The 12,239-nt window shown below is 29.6% G+C and overlaps 1 protein-coding gene across 1 annotated transcript in view; it reads left to right on the top strand.

The window, feature by feature from the left end:
* The window catches only part of LOC118187699 (endothelial cell-selective adhesion molecule-like), a 148,186-nt gene that overhangs the window by 57,969 nt on the left and 77,978 nt on the right, over positions 1–12,239 (top strand). The window lies entirely within an intron of this gene.

Here is a 12,239-nt window from a genome sequence, read left to right on the forward strand (position 1 = left end):
ACAACTGAAATATTTGGAATTATATTTGAATAGAGTTGTGAGAGTATCTATACCATTTTAAATATTAAGAAGTAAAAATAAATTTCTAATAATATATAAATTAACAATAAAATACAGCACTGAGTTTTGGAATAACATTAGATATAAAAAGCTGATGTGCACATCACATGCCTTCCTCGTACGGAATATTAAATTATACGTATTTTTTCCTGCATTTCATTTAAACTTATTTCCTCAAATTTCATTAGAGATATACTTCTCATTCAATTAATTTATTTCTCGCTTTGCGACAAGGCAAAAATACATAAAAACTCAAACTATTTTCGTTACAAATTGAAAGATATAGAAAAACATAAAACACCAAATACAGTTAAATAAATTATAATTTTTTTTCAATTAAAATTACAGTTTGTAAGCAAAAACAAGCAATCCGGCCAGCAGCCAAGAGCCAGTGTTTTCAGTTCACAAAACTAAAAGTTTCGATTTGCTCTCAGTCGGCAAAAAAGTGACTGAAGGTGCAGAAAGAATTAATTCACTATTCTGCTATGTTTCAAATGTAAACAAATATGGCTGCTATGGTAAGCACTATATCGTCTGAGCGGCACTTCCTTATTTTAGAAATAGTACTCTTAAAATTTTAGTTAAATTAAAATTTTAGTTAATATTATTAACTAAAATTTTAGTTAAATTAAAATTTTAGTTAATATTATTAACTAAAAATTAAATTATCTTAATCTTAAAATTTTAGTTAATATTCAGTAATCATGTATATTAATTTCTACAAAATAAGCCTTGGCTATCTGCATTAAGATGTAGCGATAGAGTAGAAGATTTGTTAAAGGAAACTACTTTGTTTCAGCTGAAGAAAACTAGGAAAATTCTCTTACACAAAACACTACATAATAAGGCGAGACTTCCTTCCTTTTACACTCTATTACATACATATTAATTTTATTCGATATTTTTAGTATCTAATTTTAGCTTTAATAATGTGATTTTAGGTGGTATATCTTAGAGATCTCTGCCTAGGAAACCTTTTTGTTGTTTATTCCTGGAAGATTAATTCTGAAATAAATAAGCTAATCTTAGCCTGATTAAGTAAAATTTGTTTTATTTAATCAGACTATTGTGATTGTTTGGTTCGTTATTTTGGCAGAAAATCTACATTGGCTTTATAGAGTCAAACACAAAGCTATAAATTTCCATTTGTTAACCAAAAATTAAAGTAATAATGTAATAAAATCATTAGGATATTCCATTAAAGACTGTTTGGAAGATCAAAATATACGTAAATTCTAAAATAAGAGAAATAGTTTTGACGTTAAAGTGGAATAATATACGATGATAAGATTGTAATTTTTGAACTTTTTAACCGCATTGTTAACATTTTCAGACTTTAATGATAAATTATTCGAGGTATTAGACTATAGCATGAAATTTTTAGATTGCTATTAAAGTTTTTTATTTAATTGGTCTTATTTTTTGACCGATCAGCAGATATAAGTAATGTGTTAAAATTAAGAAACATTAAAGCATACCCTTTTGTTAATTTCGAATATGAAACACAAATATAGGCTTTTTTCATTTTTTATGCACTAAATGTATAAGCAAATGACTTGAACACTTAAATGCAGGTTTGACTACTGAACGAGTATAAAACGAATATTATTTTAAGTATCTCAGATTTACCTAAGAATGGTACTTAATTTTAATTACCTAAAAATGGTACATAATAATAGTTTAATTGCATAGAGAGTGAATTAGCATTTTACCTTAGCATTTCCCTCGGTTCTGAAAAATCTCTAGTTCTTAATTGTACCACATTTTTAAAGTGGTTCTTTTAAGTAAAATTCTTCAATCAACTGAAATTTTAGGAACACTCGTGAATTGTTAGGAATTTCTACACGGCAAGGTCTCTCTTAGGCATTTTTAAACTCAATATGATACGTTAAATTTATGTTTTAAACAGGTAACTAACAAAGTTAAATTTGACAGATCAGCTGCAAAAATTTAATTTACACTGTAATGCGTCAAAAGGCTAGATATATTTCTTCAAAACTTCCTTTAAATTATAACGTTTAGAAAACAAAATGAAGGCTTATAAAAAAAGCCTATCTATTTCAATTACAACATTTTTTGTTTATTTCTCAGTACAGAAATGGTATCTGACAATGACAGAGCAATTAAGAGAAAGCGGGTTGCAGGTAGGAGTTATGGTACTTTAATTAAGAGCAGCTGTCACATTTACTGGAGCATCGTGAAGTATTAAAGAATGTAATCAACTCTATGTGGAGGCGATTTTGTTGCATATTATTAAGAGTGTGACAGATTGTTTGAGCGTGCTAAGTTGACTAATGTCCTCCGTGTGAAATTAATTATTATAGCAGACTTGACAAGGTATTTTTAGTTCAAGAATTAAATCGAGTATGAAGAGTTTATTTTCCTAAAAATAAAGACATCGCTAACCACAGAATTTCCTTTTTCTTTTACTTTCTCTCTAATAATTATGAAATTTTGAGACAGCTTGCTAGACAGCCAGTAACATCTTCCAAAAAAATATTCTAAAAAACGTTTTCGAGAATATAATAATATTTAAGTGTTCAATGGATTGTATCCACTAAAGGTATCCAAATTTTTATTATTCGAAAAACTCAAATTCAACGTTAAAATTTAGATGACTGTTTAGATGACAGTGACCATTTATTATTGCAAGACAAATGTATGCGAATTTTATTCTTCCATTTAAAATTAATTATTTCTGTATCAAAGTATCAACAATTTATTCAATTTCTGCTGCTCTAATTTAATGTTTTTTCTCCGTATAAATGGCAAAAATGACTATTAAGCTACCTTAACTGCATATAAATTGCAAACTTAGCACGCAAATTCATCTTCATAAAATTTTAAAATTGTCCTTATTTACTTCATTTTTACTTCCTTGCACGAAGTAAAAAGGAAGTATTATAATCGCGAAAAGTTTCAGGCAGCATATTTCAACGCAAATATCCACTTTGACCGCTATCGAATGCAATTTAATTAATCTCAGTTTCTCTACTCTTATATGTTTGTAAATTGTACATTTTTTGCTTTAAAAATGATTGAATTATGTTGTTTTTATCTTCCGGTTAAGGTTTTTATGCCTTTAGTAAATCTGTGTGCAATATTTTTAGAATTATCAACAATTTTAAAGTTTAATTCAGAAGTCAAACAACAAAAATCAGCGTTATATTTACAAAATTTTCACAGGACTAGTTTCGATGGTTTAATGAAGATGGTGGTTCGATAAAACCATCAAAACTAGTCCTGTGAAAATTTTGTAAATATAACGCTGATTTTTGTTGTTTGACTTCTGAATTAGTATTTATTCGGAGTGTTATTGTGTCTTCATTTTAAAGTTGTTTAAGTGCCGCTAAGCCTTTTTTTATGGCGGCCATTGATTGTTTACATTTGAAACAGCAGACTAGTGGCTTTGTGGCCAATCTAGAGAAACTTAGCTTCGCAACAACAAAGATAACGCCTTCACTTGTCACTTGGAAACCCGAATTTTGAATTTCGAATTTCTTTATTTATTTCATGTTTTGTACCAATTTAATGAATTTTTGTTTAACAAAGGCAGCGATTTGAAAGCAAGCAGTATTCGAAATAAAACATGTTTGTCTCCAGCACTCCAAACTATTGCCATTTAGAAAAATGTAGGATCAGGAAAATGTAAATTTTTTAATTTTAATTACCAAACTCGGCTATTTGAAATCAATGTGCTCCCATTGTGGAAAAAACAATACTTTTATCTTCTATTTTCCACAGTGTTACCATTCTGTAAAGCCTAAGATATTTCCTTTTCATATTTAATCTAGAAGGTTACTGAGTTATAAACCAAGCGATTTAAAAGCAATAAATACAGCTTTTATAAATATTTTTGTGCTTTTTAATATGATTGGTTTAAATATAAATGCATTAAACACGTGAGATGTATTCATGAGAAATATTAAATATTTTTTTGAAATTACATTATTTAGACTCATTTCAATCATTATATGTATTTTTTCTTTTTTATGATAACTGTTTTAGGCAGCTTGCCTCGCAAGCGGCTAGTTTTTAATGAAAACCTTTAGCGAATATAAACAATGTACGGCAGCATTTAACACTCCATAAGGAATTCTAAAGCTAGGCTGTTTTAAAGTATTTCTGATTTCGCTATCGAATTTTATGTCGCGTAATTGCGAAAAGTGCAATATTTAATAAGTAGAGTTAAAACGCAAAAAGTTAGTTAAGGAAGATATAAAAACAGTGTGTAAATCATTTTATTAAAATTAAAATGAACATTAGGATAAACGGAGAAAGTACTAAAAACATAGAAAAACTTATGCCTAACTCTTAACACTGTATTCGGAATTCTAAACACAGGGTTCATAGCCACATTTTAGTTAAAAAAATAAGCACCTATAAGCACTTTTCAAGCAAATTTTAAGGAAAAAATAAGCACCTGTCTAATTACATTATACACAACTGCATAACCTTAAAAGAAAAATTAGACTTGTAATTTAAAATATGAGCAATGCAATATTTATTAAGAGAATGAGCATTACCTCAACAATGGAAAACAATTAACTTTTTTTTAAAAAAATTTAAATGACAGTTCAATTTACAGAATTAGTTTACAATGAGAGGGAAAAAACTATGCAGAACTAAACTATATTAAAAAAATTAATGATGATATTTCAGTTGAAAATATAGAAAATAAATAATAATAAGCCATATTAATTGTATTCGTTTGGCACCTAATAATAAATGCAATTTATTTTTCCACTCATATTAATATTTAAATAATTTAACTTAAATCAAAATTCTGAACATTTTCTAAATTTTCATTGCATAACAGTTTTCCCTTAACATATATCCCAAGCAAAGTAATTTAAGTAAAAAAGAGGCACATTTCTGAAATCAGAAGACGGGAAATTGCTTCATTCAGTCATCCTTTAACAGTAAAAGCTTAACTAACCAGCATACTCGGAAATTCCCGAATTTTCCGGATAGTAACTGGAAAAAGAGGAGTGGGGGAGATTGTAGCCGTTCTTTAGATTTAAATTTAGGCTAAATAAATGATTTTGACATTTCGATATGTGCATCATATAAAAACCAACGGAACTGAGAAATATTCTGCTTGGAAAGCACAGTAAAACTCTTTTAAGTGTTCATAAAGAAATCTCAGACTGAACATCAAAATTAATTATCAATGCAAAATACCACAAACGTTATTGCGCAATACGTGCGGCTTAATTCTTGCATATGTGATATTACGCAATCGGAATCAACACCTGCCGGTATTCGGAGAAAGAAGAACTAAATAAAGGAAAAGAAAGAGACTTACTAATCTGGGGTATTTCTGATTCTAATTTTCAACAGACTGTATTAAATTTCCAGAAAAGAATCAATCTTCGCTTGGGTTGGGTAGACCGCAAAAACTTTTAGTCCTATTCAATCCAGATTGGACAGTGACAAAAAAAAGTGTGCTGCTTCAATATTAGAGATTTTGCGGAGAAACTCCCAACCTCCGTACTGTATAGTGTATTGGCAAAGAAAACGAAATTATTTTGACTATTCGATTATTTTCCTTTTATTTAAGGCATTCCGAATATTATTCCTTAGAAAGCTAATCTGTATAAAAACACACCCATTTTTGGAAGCTATACTTCAGCAGTTACTGCAATTATATTATTATAAATATTCATACATATGTTCATAATATAAGAATAACGATCATAATAAACACGAATATGAACTGACCACGCGGAACGAGAATACAAATTTATTAAAATGTTGATAGAAATTCAAACGTGTGTAGTATTTGGGTGGGAGGAAAAGAATACCGAATGTACCGGAATTTTCTACGTTTTCGTAATTCTTTGGCCAATAGAACGACGTGCACCTTTCGCAATTCTTTGGCCAATGGAACGACGTGCACCTGTCTGTACTCTCGCGCGCACCATAGGTTACGTTAATGCAGAGGAAGGGAGGGAAAGCAATTTTCGGGAGTATGATTCACCATCTGACGTTGCATATAAGGAAGAAAAGTTGTATCGGCTTTGGTACGGGAAAAAAATGCGCGTTCATTAAAAACAAAGGATTAAAAAAAAAAGCACTAAAAGCAAAAAATAAGCACTAAAAACAAAAAAATAAGGGCTTTAAAGAAAACGTAAGCACCTATAAGGGCCTTTATATTTTATTTTCAAATATAAGGACTTTTAAGCACTTGTAAGGACCGCTAAGAACCCTGTAAACAGGTTGTGTTTTTAAAAATTTTGTGATTTTGTGCTAAATTTCATGCGGCGTATGTGCTGGCTTTCAAGAATAAGGTTGAAAAGATAAAAAAAAGTTATTTTAAGAGCCAAGCGCAGATTGGTAATTTGCGAGGTCAGTGCGTAAATAAACATAACAAGCCCTGTGACATAAAATATGTCAAGCCCTGTGGCATATGGAGCGAGATAAAAATCTGAATTCTTTCAGATTTTTTCTGTTTATTTACGTGAAATCTTATTTTGTGCTTCCGTTCAATTTATATTTCTTATACTAGTATACCCTTATTGAAAGGCCGAATGCTTGAGTAAGCAAAGGCTTACTGTACAGGTAGCCCTCCTATAACACGGCATCCTGTAACACGGTTTCCTTATAACACGATTCATAAATTGCGAGAACCCTCCTATAACACGTTTTTCCTATAACACAGATTTTTTCTAACACAATGCCCAAGCAATCCGAATAAATTTAATGAACTCCACACTAAGATTTTCCATATTGAACAAAACACCCACATAGTCATTTAACACATAAGAATCCTCGTTTCGTAAGTTCTGCCTGCTTTTTTTTTTTTTTTTTTCTAGGTAATCCTTTCTCCTGATGAGGAGGGACCTTTAGATGCCCTCGAAATCCATTGAGTGTTTCAATATACTTAAGCTAAATACAAGGTTGTTTTTACGATTATTGATTGTCAAATTAGCGTGTTTCTCTTCTAGTCTAGGTTATATTAAATTTGGGATGCAAGATTAGAATAAAAGAATTGTAAAAACAAACATTCTCTTTATTTTTATGAGCATCTGTTCCTTGGAAATCCAAAATAGGATTTATTGTTATTTTAGAAAAGTTATTAGTTGTTATTTTTACATGATAAAATTAAAGTTTCTACTGAAGCTACTTCATCTAAAGGAAACACCTACACAAATCAACGAAACACACATAGGAACGAATTATCAATGAATGGTCAATGAAACACGTGTCTTGATCTATAACGTCTTGAGTTAGGGTTTAAATTAATATATATTATAAAAAAAATCTGAAAGTTTTCAGATTTTACATTACGCCCAAAGGGGCGTTTTTTTAACGTTTTGTGGGTTACCTTTATTTACTAAATATCATGTTTTCTCACTTAAACCATAAAATTCAGTTCAGCATTATCACAAAATAATTTTAAAAATGAGCATATCTTTAATATTTCCGATACACAGTCACGCGCGTTGGAGATAAAAAGGTTTTTTTTTCGCGGAGTGTTGCCATTGCTCGCTTTGAAATCGTTGATTTTATTAATCAAAAATTCATTAAAGTGTTACAAAATATGAAACAGATAACAAAACAAATTCCAAATTTGGGCTTCCAGATGCCCATGTTCGAGTGGATACGTACGTTATTCAAAATTGGATGGCTTTAGGTACGGTCGTTTTATCACAATGTGTACATATATTTATGCAAATTCGTCATTATTTAATTTCTTTAAATATAATAAAGAGCTGTAATATTTGGTGGCAACAGTTTGATAAGTGAACAGACATTTAAAGTTTTCGACGCAAAATGCCAAAACGAAATTCATAGCCCTTTTAACGCCCTTTGGGCTAATAAAATAGAAATAAACTTTCCTCCAGTTTCTATTATGATTCCTATTGTTAAACATCCTAAAGTGAAACAATTTTTTATTTTTATTTTATTTTTTATTTGTATTTATTTATTTATTTTATTTATTTATTTATTAGTCCAAAGGGATTTGAATCCCGAAGGACTATTAGTTTCGTTTCGGCATTTTGCGTCGGACTCATAAATGTCGGTTCACTTTTCAAACTGTTGCCACAAAATGTTAGAGTCCTGCATTATATTTGAAGAAATTAAATAATGAAAAATCTGCATAAATGTATGTATATTTCTCGTATTGTGATAAAACAACGGTACATAGAGTCATCGAATTTTGAATAACGTAATCCTCCAACGAATATGAGCATGTGGAAGACCAAATTTGAAATTTGAAATTTGTTTTATGATCGATTTCCTATTTTTTAAAACTTTGACGAATTTTTGATTAACAAACTCAAGGATTTCAAAGCGAGCAATGGCAACGTTGTGGAGAAAAAACATTTTTATCTCCAGCGCGTGAGTCTCTGTATCGGAAATTCTAAAGATATGCTCGTTTTAAAACTATTTTGCGATATTGCTGTTGCACTGGATCTTATGGTTTAAGTGCGAGGAACATGATATTTAATAAAGAAAGGTAACACACAAAATGTTAAAAAACGCCCCTTTGGACGTAATTTAAAATCTGAAACATTTCAGATTTTTTTTTTTTTAATTTTTTTTTTAGTTTGGTCTTCTTTATTATTAACAGTGGAAGCTAACTCAGTCCTCTTTAAACGCACTTTTTAAAGTTTAATGATATATGTTTCATGATGACAAAAAACATGCTTTTATGTTTTTGTGAGTATAAAAACCGTCTCATTCTGACATACTGTGTCCTTATCCGGAAATTTTCTTGTTTCTGTGCAGTTTTAAAAACATTGTATTCTAGTCAAAAGAATTAAGGCTTTGGCAGTTTTTATCCCATTCGTAATGATAAATATGCCTTTGAAAAAAGTTATAAACAAAGCAAAACTTTACTTTCCTAATAAATCAAGAACGATAATGTGGTGCAATAAAAGGTTAAAGTAGTATTAGAACTCACTTACAATAGTTTTGATTTTAAAGTAAAGCGTCGTGGCATTTCTCATTTAATAGTTAGCGATGAAGCCAAAGTTCTTAGAAAGAAAATGTTAATAACTCCTAAACGTGAAAATCAAAGCAAACGTTGCTCTAATAAAATAGTCTTATAAAGAAAGATCATTAAGGAAGCTTAAGATGCATAATACAAAGAGAAAAAAACAACAAGAATTGATACAAAGGATGCTATTACGGTCACGAAAAAGAGGGAGAAGCTTTCTAAAGAAAGATCCGCATAATAAATGAAGGACCTAGTTATAGTACTACTTCTTCCTCTTAATTTATTATAAGCATCAAAATTTACATACCCTAAGCCCAACAGTTAAATATGCGTTGAATCAAAGCAATTCCCAAGGGGCTGGAAATAAAAGCAAGAAAGGAAAAATTTGTCACGCACCGTGATTCCATAACTGTATTTCATTGCCTAAGCAGAAAGAAGTTGTTTTTCAGCTTTTCCTTTCCCTCAGATTATGTTCTTTTTATTTGTTCACTAACGGTTCAGTATGCAGTATAGGTTTTTTTTAGTAATGCATGCATGCAATTGTACAGTATTTAGTACTTTTGAAGAGCTCTACAGAAATAAGAAGAAATATACAGAAAGGTACTTAAAAGTCTAGACCTACTAATCTTTTGATAAGATAATGTATATTCTTATGAAATGCTTCAATAATGGAGCAGTTTTGTAAAGACGAAAGGGCTATTATTCTCAAAATGGCATTTTCCGACAAATCACCTTTAAATATCAGAATCATTTTTCAAATTGTTGCCACCAAATATTATCGCCCTGTATTATATTTAAGGAAACTAAATAATGAAGAATCTATATGATTGTATGTATGTTTCTCGCATTATGAAAATACAACGGTACCTAGAGTTTACGATATTAAATTTTTAATATCATAGTCCTCCACCCGAACATGGGCACCTGGAAGCGCGAATTTGGAATCTGGATTTTTGTTTTATTCTCTATTTCAAATTTTGTAAAATTTAACGAATTTTATATTAAAAAACTGAACCATTTCAAACCGAGCAGTGGTAACACTGTAGGGAATAAAACATTTGTATCTGTAGCGTGCGAGCCTGGCTATCGGAAATTTTAAAGATATGCTGTTTTTAAATATTTTTAGCATAACATGGCGTTAGTCCAAATACTTTCGAAACATGTATGTTTCTGTAAATGGATAAAACACCCTTTTAGATGTGATATAAAGCCCGAAAGCTTTCGAATTTATATTTTTATATTTATTTTCAGTCCGGAGGGGTTTTGTCCCTGAGGGACCGTTGTTTTCTTTTTTGAGATTTTACATCGAATCACTCTGAATGTCCATTTCACTTTTCAAACTTGTAGAGTTACCCACTTGTAAAAGCTACGTTACAGTTGAGCGTGAAGAATCAATCTTAAGATCTAATAAGCGAATAATCGCTAAGTTTGTGTGACAAGAAACAACAAGATGGAAGGGTAAATAACCCTTTATTATTGCAATAAGATTTAACAGAACTCCGTCTTGGAGTGTACAATAAAAGCCGACACTTGGGCTTGAACTTAAGAGGCTAAGACGTAAACTAAAACTAATCTAAACTAAAGAGATATAGCCGAAGCATTAAAGTAATATTACTATCCCGTAGTTCTTTTCAAAAAGAGAACACCAGTTACGTCTGTTTAATACGTAATTTAATCATCCTTCATACGATTTATGTACATATAATTACAAAGTCATTGAAAATATTTCCTACAATTATAAAAACACTTGAATTAAAGTATAATATTAAAGCTTATAGTAGTATTACATAGAACATAAAAGAAACAAATTAAAACTATATGTTAATAAAAATTATTTGTATCGAATTCATTTATTTAAAATAAGTGAGGCGATATTATTCCTTATTAGAAAAAATTATTGCATGATGTTTAGGAATCTCATCACAAAATTTAAATCTGCGATACTTTTTTCATTTTTATATCTCATGAATAATAATTTTTTTTTTCAGATTAATCTTTTTCACTATACATGCTTATTATTTAAATATTTAATAAAACTTATTTATATCTACGATTTTGCATGGCTTGATATATATTTTCTATATCTCCATAATCTACATTTCAGAGGAATGTCCTTCCAAATTGTATTACTTACTATAGCTATTTTAGAAAAATTAGCAGTTCTAAATAAAGTCCATTTGTGGAATGAAAGATTTTTTAAAAATCTTTACTTGGAACGTGAAATCAGCATTTAGCTTTTATTAATCAATAATATTACGACTTTTCCCGAGTAAATACAACAAGGATTATTACCATATTTAACACCCACTATCTACCGCACACATATAACACTTAAATTTTGATCAATAAAAATTTTGGTTGCTGCTCTAATGTGTGTTCTTTGTTCCGCCTCGCAAATGCGTTTCATTCAAAAGGTTATTTATTCTCAAATCTCCGAATTTCTTGTATTCTTCTCTACATATACAGAAAAAAACTGGAATCATTATTTTCAATTGCATCGAAAATGACATAGCTATTGATTTGCATTTTAATTTTATGTGGAAGAAGTCTTCTAAAAAATAACAAACTAAAATACCAGCAAAAGGCATTTGACTAGACATTTCAACTCGAATAACGTATTTCTCCTCCTATGCTTAAATATAATTGGATCAAAAATCGTTATCAATCATTCAGTAATTTAGATGCAATAAATGAACAGAGATTCATTTTTATTTAAGTTAATTATTTTTGACATTGCATTAAAAGTTCCGTATTTATGAATAACTTCAATTAATTGCTGTTTATGCAATTTAGATAGTAAAGCATGTTGATAAAAATGAACGCATTAATTTGTGTTCCTTTTTGAACTCACGCTATGGATGATATGTCTGCTAACTCTGCATTATATTTTCTCGAGGGGCTGACAGACATACATATTTCATTATTTCCTAATCGAAATCAAAGTCCTTTCTAATAATTTTAATGTAATAATTTATCAATTTCAGTGTACTTCATCACTATATTATGCAAACTTACTTTGTAACGCCAAAAATATATGATATGTCGTGTATTTAACACAGGTAAGGAATTTAGCACAATTTATTAAAGAATTATAAGTTAGAATAACTATGAAATCTTTATTTAACGATTCAGAGAGTTTGTTTAGTTAACAGTCTTTACAAACATTTAAATTGAAGTGTTGAAATAAAGAACTTACAAGAGAATCATTTATAAGTTTTAAATAGCTTCA

The sequence above is a fragment of the Stegodyphus dumicola genome, chromosome 3 (genome assembly GCF_044657685.1).
Source record: "Stegodyphus dumicola isolate Sdum_Otavi_A_Nest chromosome 3, ASM4465768v1".
In the NCBI taxonomy this organism is placed as follows: Eukaryota; Metazoa; Arthropoda; class Arachnida; order Araneae; family Eresidae; genus Stegodyphus; species Stegodyphus dumicola.